The sequence below is a fragment of the Rhinatrema bivittatum genome, chromosome 1 (genome assembly GCF_901001135.1).
Source record: "Rhinatrema bivittatum chromosome 1, aRhiBiv1.1, whole genome shotgun sequence".
NCBI classification, from domain to species: Eukaryota; Metazoa; Chordata; class Amphibia; order Gymnophiona; family Rhinatrematidae; genus Rhinatrema; species Rhinatrema bivittatum.
The window spans coordinates 496,489,297-496,498,174 of NC_042615.1; positions in this window are offsets into that span (position 1 = coordinate 496,489,297).

An 8,878-nucleotide genomic window follows, 5' to 3' on the forward strand; every position below is an offset into this window, starting at 1 on the left:
AGTTTACATCAATGCTCGCCAGGATGATTGGGCCTCGCTGCTCCCCTGGGCAGAATTCTCCTCAGGAGGTGGACCTGAGGCAGGGAAGGCGGCCACCTCACACCACAATGCGCCTGAACGCCAGAACGCCCCGATCCAGTAAGATTCTAAGAAAACAGAAAAATCAGCGCGGTAAGCCCACCCACCCCGCCCGACGTCAGCCAGGCGTTCAGAGCTGACGTCAGCTAGACACCCCAGAGCCCTTTAAAGGGCTCGACGGCACTAATTCCATATCTCTTCTACAAACACTCTTCCCTCATTCTTCCATCCTCCTCACTCAGTAGACCGACATTCAACAGACTCACTCAACAGACAGACACCTAGCGGACTCACTCAGCAGATGGACACTCAACGGACTCACTCAGCAGACTCACCCAGCAGATGCACTCAGCAGACTCACTCAGCGGACTCACTCAGCGGACTCACTCAGTGAACTCACTCAACAGACTCACTCAGCGGACGCACTCAGCAGACTCACTTAGCAGACGGACACTCAGTGGATTCACTCAGCAGAATCACTCAGCGGACTCACTCATCAGACAGACTCCCAGTGGACTCACTCAAGCTGACTCACTCAGCAGACGGCCAATCAGTGGACTCACTCAGCAGACTCACTCAACAGACTCACTCAGCAGATGGACAATCAACGGACTCACTCAGCAGACTCACTCAGCAGACGGACACTCAGCAGACTCACTCAGCAGACTTACCGACCTTCACCAGCTAAGATGCGTACCTTCCCAAACCCCATCATCTTCAACCACTTCAGATACAACACCAAACCCACTACTTTCCCTTACACTCATCTCAAGAGGCTGATCCCCATCACGATCTCCCCCCTCACTCAACCACTGGGCCTCTCTTTGTTCTCACTAACCCTTTTCAATGCCCAATCTCTCACGAAAAAAACCCACATCATCAACGACTATCTATTGGATGCCAAACCCGACATATGCGCAATTACAGAAACATGGATGAAACCCACTGACACAGTGCTAACCAATCAACTTCCTACTCAGATGTACGACATCTTTTCAATCCCTAGACTCTAAAAAGAGGCAGCGGCCTACTCCTAATGGCAAAAAAAGATCTAAGATGTACACTCCAATTCACAGAATCAGTAGCAAATCTGGAATTCGCAGTCTTCAAATTCACCCAGCTTCATATATGTCTAATTTATGCCCCCCCCCCCCCCCGAGCTCCTAGAATCAGACCCCTCCCATCTAATTGAACGCATCGCCAAACATATTAACTACGATACCCCAGCTATAATATTGGGAGACTTCAACCTACACGTTGACGCTTCTCCTCAATCCCCTAACTGCAAAACTTTATTCTCCTCACTTAAATACTTGGGTTTCAAACAAATAATAGACAGACCCACTCATAAAGCTGGACACATGCTGGACCTAATATTCCTAAACGAATGCCTTACCTTATCTTCTAAACTGATCTGCACACCCATCCCTTGGTCAGTCCACCAATTGATTACTACGATCCTAGATATCACCAAAACCACACCCCAGCCATCTCCCAAGTCCACAATCCAATTCAGGAAACAGTGCTCCTTAGATAATCTCACTCCCACCTCTCCAAAGAATTAGATCATCTTGATCTCTCAGATGCAGAGGCAGCCACCACCTCATGGTTCAATATAACCAATAAAGTAGCAGATCTTACCTTCCCTACAACTACTAAAGTACTACACCTGAACACGGATAACAGAAAACCTTGGTTCACAAAAGAATTGAAATCCCTCAAATAAGATCTAAGAAGCAAAGAACACAGATGGCGTAAAAACCCTTCCACAAAGATGCAGGCTGCCTACAAAGATACCATGCACTGTTACAGGAACATGATCCTCCAAACAAAGAGAAATTTCTTCGCCCAAAAAATTAATCACTTCATGTTTGACTCTAAAGTCCTGTTCTCGTATGTCTTATCTCTTACAAAAACTCCCCCACCAACTATTCCCGATGACCAAGCTTTAACCAAAGCTACAGAATTAGCTACTTACTTTGATAAAAAAATCTCCAATTTGGTAGCGCCGCTTATTTCCAACAATAACCAATCACATCTCCCTTATAACACCACTACTCAGCAAAAATCCAGTCTCGAAACTTTCGAGCCCACGTTCTCAATGGAGATTGAAATCTTGCTCAAGAAGCTCAAGCCATCCTCTCATCCATCGGATCCAATTCTGTCAAATCTCCTCATCTCCATCCCAAAAATCGTTGCGAAGCCTATTTCAGAAATCATTAATTGCTCTCTTGTACAAGGTCTAGTACCAGACACTCTAAAGATCGCGATACTCAAACCGCTGCTAAAAAAAACAAATTTGTCACCAGCTGATCCCACCAACTTCCGTCCGATAGCTAACTTACCGTTTATTGTGAAACTACTGGAAAAAATCGTCAACAAGCAACTTTCAGAATACGTAGTCTTGCACAAGATACTAGCCCCAGCTCAGTTCGGATTCCGCAAATCACTAAATACGGAATCCCTATTAATCTCACTCTCAGACTCTATCATCCTCAGCCTAGAAAAAAACCAACCATACCTTCTCGCTCTTCTTGATTTATCCGCGGCATTCGACACAGTGAACCACGCAGTACTATTAGATCGTCTCATGGACGTTGGTATTACTGGTACGGCACACAGATGGTTCAAGTCTTTCCTTAGTAATAGATGCTTTAAGGTCAAAATGAACAACAAAGAATCCCACCCTGTCAGCTCCTCCATGGGAGTCCCCCAAGGTTCTTCTCTCTCTCCAACATTTTCTTCCTTCCGCTCTGCCAGCTACTTGCTAGAGATGTGAATCGTGTCCTCGATCGTCTTAACGATCGATTTCAGCTGGGAGGGGGAGGGAATCGTATTGTTGCCGTTTGGGTGTGTAAAGTATCGTGAAAATCATTAAAATCGTGAGCCGGCACACTAAAACACCCTAAAACCCACCCCCGACCCTTTAAATTAAATCCCCCACCCTCCCGAACCCCCCCCCCAAATGCCTTAAATTACCTGGGGGTCCAGCGGCACACTAAAACACGGCACACTAAAAGCCCCTAAAATCCACCCCGACCCTTTAAATTAAATCCCCCACCCTCCCGAACCCCCCCCCAAAACGCCTTAAATTACCTGGGGGTCCGTAGCGGCGGTCCGTAGCTTAAATTACCTCCGTAGCCTTAAATTACCTCCATAGCGGCGGTCCGTAGCTAAATCGGGGGAAGGGGGAAAGCAGGAAACCTGCACACTAAATCGTGTAGTCTTCAGCCGGCGCCATTTTGCAAAATGGCCACCGCAAAATGGCGGCGGCCATAGACCAAAACGATTCGACGCAGGAAGTCGTTCCGGACCCCCGCTGGACTTTTGGCAAGTCTTGGGGGGTCAGGAGGCCCCCCCAAGCTGGCCAAAAGTTCCTGGGGGTCCAGCGGGGGTCCGGGAGTGATCTCCTGCCGCGAATCGTTTTCCGTACAGAAAATGGCGCCGGCAGGAGATCGACTGCAGGAGGTCGTTCAGCGGGGGTCCGGAACCCTCGCTGAACGACCTCCTGCAGTCGATCTCCTGCCAGCGCCATTTTCCGTACGGAAAACGATTCGTGGCAGGAGATCGCTCCCGGACCCCTGCTGGACCCCCAGGAACTTTTGGCCAGCTTGGGGGGGCCTCCTGACCCCCACAAGACTTGCCAAAAGTCCAGCGGGGGTCCGGAACGACCTCCTGCGTCGAATCATTTTGGTCTATGGCCGCCGCCATTTTGCGGCGGCCATTTTGCAAAATGGCGCCGGCTGAAGACTACACAATTTAGTGTGCCGGTTTCCTGCTCTCCCCCTTCCCCCGATTTAGCTACGGACCGCCGCTACGGAGGTAATTTAAGGCTACGGAGGTAATTTAAGCTACGGACCGCCGCTACGGACCCCCAGGTAATTTAAGGCGTTTTGGGGGGGGTTCGGGAGGGTGGGGGATTTAATTTAAAGGGTCGGGGTGGGTTTTAGGGGGTTTTAGTGTGCCGTGTTTTAGTGTGCCGCTGGACCCCCAGGTAATTTAAGGCATTTGGGGGGGGTTCGGGAGGGTGGGGGATTTAATTTAAAGGGTCGGGGGTGGGTTTTAGGGGGTTTTAGTGTGCCGGTTTTCCTGCCCTCCCACTTCCCCTGATTTACGATTTTTTGACGATAAATCGGGGGAATTGGTATTGTATCGTGGCCCTAACGATTTTTGACGATTTAAAATATATCAGACGATATTTTAAATCGTCAAAAAACGATTCACATCCCTACTACTTGCAAATTTTAAGCTAACCCACTACATCTACGCTGACGACGTGCAGGTACTCATCCCTATCAAGGACTCCCTTTCTAAAACCCTCAGCTTCTGGAACAATTGCCTTCAATCAATCAACCACCTTCTCACCAGCCTTAACCTAGTCCTTAACACCAATAAGACAGAGATCCTTGTCATCTCACATGACGACAATAATGGACTAACCAGCATACCAATCACTTCTCAATTAAATATCTCCCCACATGTCAGAGACCTTGGCCTCATTCTTGACAACCAGTTCAACCTAAAAAAATGTGTCAATACGACCACAAAAGACTGTTTCTTCAAATTACAAGTCCTGAAAAAGCTGAGACCCCTCCTCTATTTCCATGACTTTCGCACAGTGCTTCAATCCATCATTTTTTCAAAAATTGACTACTGCAATTCACTCCTTCTAGGACTCCCAGCTAACACAATCAGACCCCTGCAGATGGTACAGAACTCCGCCGCTAGGATCCTGACCAACACCAACAGAAGAGAGCACATCATGCCCATACTTCGTAACCTACATTGACTACCCATCAAATTCAGAATTCTCTACAAAGTCCTTACGATAATTCACAAAGCCACGCACAATCTAACACCTCTTGATCTTAACTTACCTCTTCGTCTCTATGAATCCTCCAGACCTATTAGATCTGCTTACAAGGGCACTCGCTACGCCCCCCCAATAAAGACAGCCTTAAGGAAATGGGCCCTATCCACGTGGGTCCCTCACAATGGAATGCTTTTCCCCCAGATCTCCGGCAAGAACCATGCCCACTTACTTTAAAAAAAACAACTCAAAACCTGGCTATTCAAACAAGCTTATCCATAACCAGACGAACCCTCCTCAAACTCAGGAATGTTCTATCTCGGCTCTCTAAAAGATTCTGTTTACACACTTAAAGAAGTACGATCTCCCTCTCTACAGATCACATGTTCCCCTATCTTGTTCGGACTGGACTTCTATCTGGTTTGGTCTGGACTGGACATACTATCTTACTATCTTATACAGGCTTATTATTGTATATATATATTTTTTTCTCATTTGTTTCTTTTGGTTTTTTGTTTTTTTGCTTAATCGACACCCCGTTCCACATGTGTCTCACATTTTAACAGCTGCTAATACTATACCGAGTTTTATCCCCTGGGTCCAAGTTCTATGTAACCCCTGTTCTATGTAATGCTGTCTGCAATATTGTGTTCCACTGTAAACCGATATGATATGTAATTTTTCACATGAATGTCGTATAAAAAATTTAAAAATAAATAAATAAATAAATAAATAACTTACACCCTTGCACCACAACCGAGGCTTCACCCTTTCAAATAGTCTATGGAAAGCAGCCACTTCCGACCTTGCCTCTACCTCTGGCCGTCCCTTCTCCATCTGTCCAAATGATGGCGGGAAAATTTAAAAAGCTTTGGACCCACACCCAGCAAGAGGCTACCCAATTGGCCAAGAAATTCACCAATTGTCAATGCCGACCGGCACCACAGTTCCGCCCAGGAGAGAAAATATGGCTCAGCACCCATCACATTCGACTGAGGGTTCTGTCCATGAAATTGGCTCTGTGCTTCATTGGGCCCTTTCCCATTCTCCAACAATTAGGACCTGTCACGTACCAGCTTCGCTTACTACCCTCTCTGAAAGTTCATAACTCCTTCCATGCATCTCTACTAAAGTCTCTGGTGTTGTCATGGCGCTCCCGGAAGCCGCCCAAGACTCCTGCAGTCTCCGTGGAAGAAGAGACTACGTATCAAATCCGTGAAATCTTGAGCGTCAGGAGAAGAGGCTGAAGATGGGAATACTTGTTATCGAGGGAAGGATTCGGTCCAGAGGAGAATTCCTGAGAGCCCTTGACCAATATCCTTGACAAAAGCCTAATCATTCAATTCCACGTGGATCACCCTGACAAACCCCAACCCTCTGGAAGGGGGCTTAAAGGAGGTGTACTGTTATGGGAATCAGCCGCGGAGGCCCGCGGCCTGCCCCCTTCACTCACCGGCCTTGTGCCGGTGTCCTGGTTGGTCCAGGGATTCTGGTGGTGGCTACTGGCTGCGGCGGACGCACCCTGCCCCGCGCCGAACTTCCGCCACTGGTGCAGCCTTCCCAGCACGGCCGGGGCCAACCAGCTTCCGCTGCCTCCTGGCAGCCTTAGGTGCGTGCACATGCACCACTTATTTCCATTTAAAAGGATCTCGGCAGGAGATGCCCTGGCTCCACCACCTTGAGCTTGGCCTATATCTAGGCAAGGCCTGATTCCAGACCTTGCCTTGGCTTCCTGGATCCTGCTCCTGCTTGGAGTGCCCTGTTCCAGTTCCAAGTTCCTGACCCATTGCATCCTCGAACCTTGCTTGAACCCTTGAACATTGCTTGGACCCTTGACCAAAGCTTGGACTACGGATTACAAGATTTGCCGCTTGCCCTGACTCATGCTTGGACTACGGATTATGAGATTTGCCGCCTGCCCTGACCCACGCTTGGACTACGGATTACGAGATTCACCACCTGCCCTGACCCACACTTGGACTACGGATTACGAGATTCACCGCCTGCCCTGACCCACGCTTGGACTACGGATTATGAGATTCACCACCTGCCCTGACCTGCACCTGGACCACGGACTACGAGATTCGCCACCTGGCCCTGACCCACGCTACAGCCAGGACCTCAAAACGCTCCACATCTGAGACCCCACGTAAATCCAGCTAGCCCTGGTACCCAAGGGCTCAACCTGCGGTGAACGAGGGTTGGTAGTGGTGAAGCCCCAGCAGGGTCTCAGGCTCTCCCCGGCCTCGCCAGCCGAAGGTGGGGACCAGTGGGGCTCCTCCCCACAGGTAGTGCTATCTCCCCCTCGGCCCAGGGATCCATGATCATAACATGAGGTAAGTGAATAAGAACATAAGAAATTACCATGTTGGGTCAGACTAAGGGTCCATCAAGCCCAGCATCCTGTTTCCAACAGAGGCCAAACCATGCCACAAGAACCTGGCAATTATCCAAACACTAAGAAGATCCCATGCTACTGTTGCAATTAATAGCAGTGGCTATTCCCTAAGTAAACTTGATTATTAGCCGTTAATGGACTTCTCCTCCAAGAACTTAGCCAGTCCTTTTTTGAACCCAGGTACACTAACTGCACTAACCACATCCTCTGGCAACAAATTCCAGAGTTTATTGTGCATTGAGTGAAAAAGAATTTTCTCCGATTAGTCTTAAATGTGCTACTTGCTAACTTCATGGAATGCCCCCTAGTCGAAAGTGTATCTCTTGTTACTCTCCACTTTAGATAGATTTTTTAAAAAGTGTTTGAATTCTGTCATATATGTGTGAATAATCTGAAGCCATGACAATTGGTAACACTGCTCACAAGTTTCAGATTTGTGCTAATTCAACCCCTTTTTGTATCTGTCAGACAAAACTTGAAATTATTCTTTGTTTTGCTATCCATGCTAGTGTATCCCCACCCCTTCCTTCCTGTTCTCTGCAGAAGGAGGAATAGAAAATAAGAAGAGAGGAGGAGCTGCATTAGGGAGCAGAGGATTGTTTCTTGCTTTGCAATGTACTCATTTTTCTGAGTGGAAGGTTTGGGTGGTGGTGGCTGAAGGCTGTTTCTTTCTTTTTCTTTCTTTTTTTTTAACTAAAGAAACAAAACAAACATTAAAAGAAATAAAATTCTTGAGAACCCCCTCTTGAAAACAAAACACATTTTTGTTTACCCCTGCACAACACTATTCCCTTGTCCCACTAGAGCATGTACACTGGCACCACAGGATTGCCAATGCTCATATGCCTGCTACTTATAGTTCCCATTTGAGGATCCTGAAAAGATGAGGTGATGAAGGTTTCAAGCTATCTGATCTTCTGATTCATCAGGCATCCTTACTCCTGGTGGCTCTCTCAGTCATCCAAGATTTAAAAAAATCTCTGGAAGCTCTCTGGGATCCTAGTATACCCTCTACTGCAGTGATCCCCAACCCTGTCCTGGGGGTCCATTTGTCTATCTGTGTGGAGGAGGAGGAGTGTGGTGTTGGTGGTGGTGAGGAGGAGGAGGAGTGTGGTGTTGGTGGTGGTGAGGAGGAGGAGGAGGAATGTGGTGTTGGTGGTGGTGAGGAGGAGGAGGATGGAGCGTGAGAGGAGTGGTAGGAGAGGAGAGAAGAGGGGAGTTGAGAGTATGGGGAGGGGGAGAAGGATGGAGAGGGGGAGGGAGGAGGAGGAAGCGGGACCTAGTGGTAGGGGAATGAGGAGTAGGAGCAGGGACAGGTAGTGGGAGAGATAGGCAGGAGGAAAGTGATAGGAGGGTGAGGGAGGGGGAGAGGGTGAGGCAGGAGAGAATGGTGGGAAGAGGTAGGGCTAGACAGGCAGGGCAGAGGGGAAGGGAGCAGGAAGTGCAGGGTCAGGTGGGGGGGGGGGGGGGAGGAAGAGAGTGGGGAACCTGGGGGGTTGGAGAGAGAGTGTAGGGAGGAGACCCCTCCGGAAGTGGCACCCCAACCAGGCAGCCAGGCCAGGGTCAGGCAGCGTGCCATTCGGTTCAGTGCA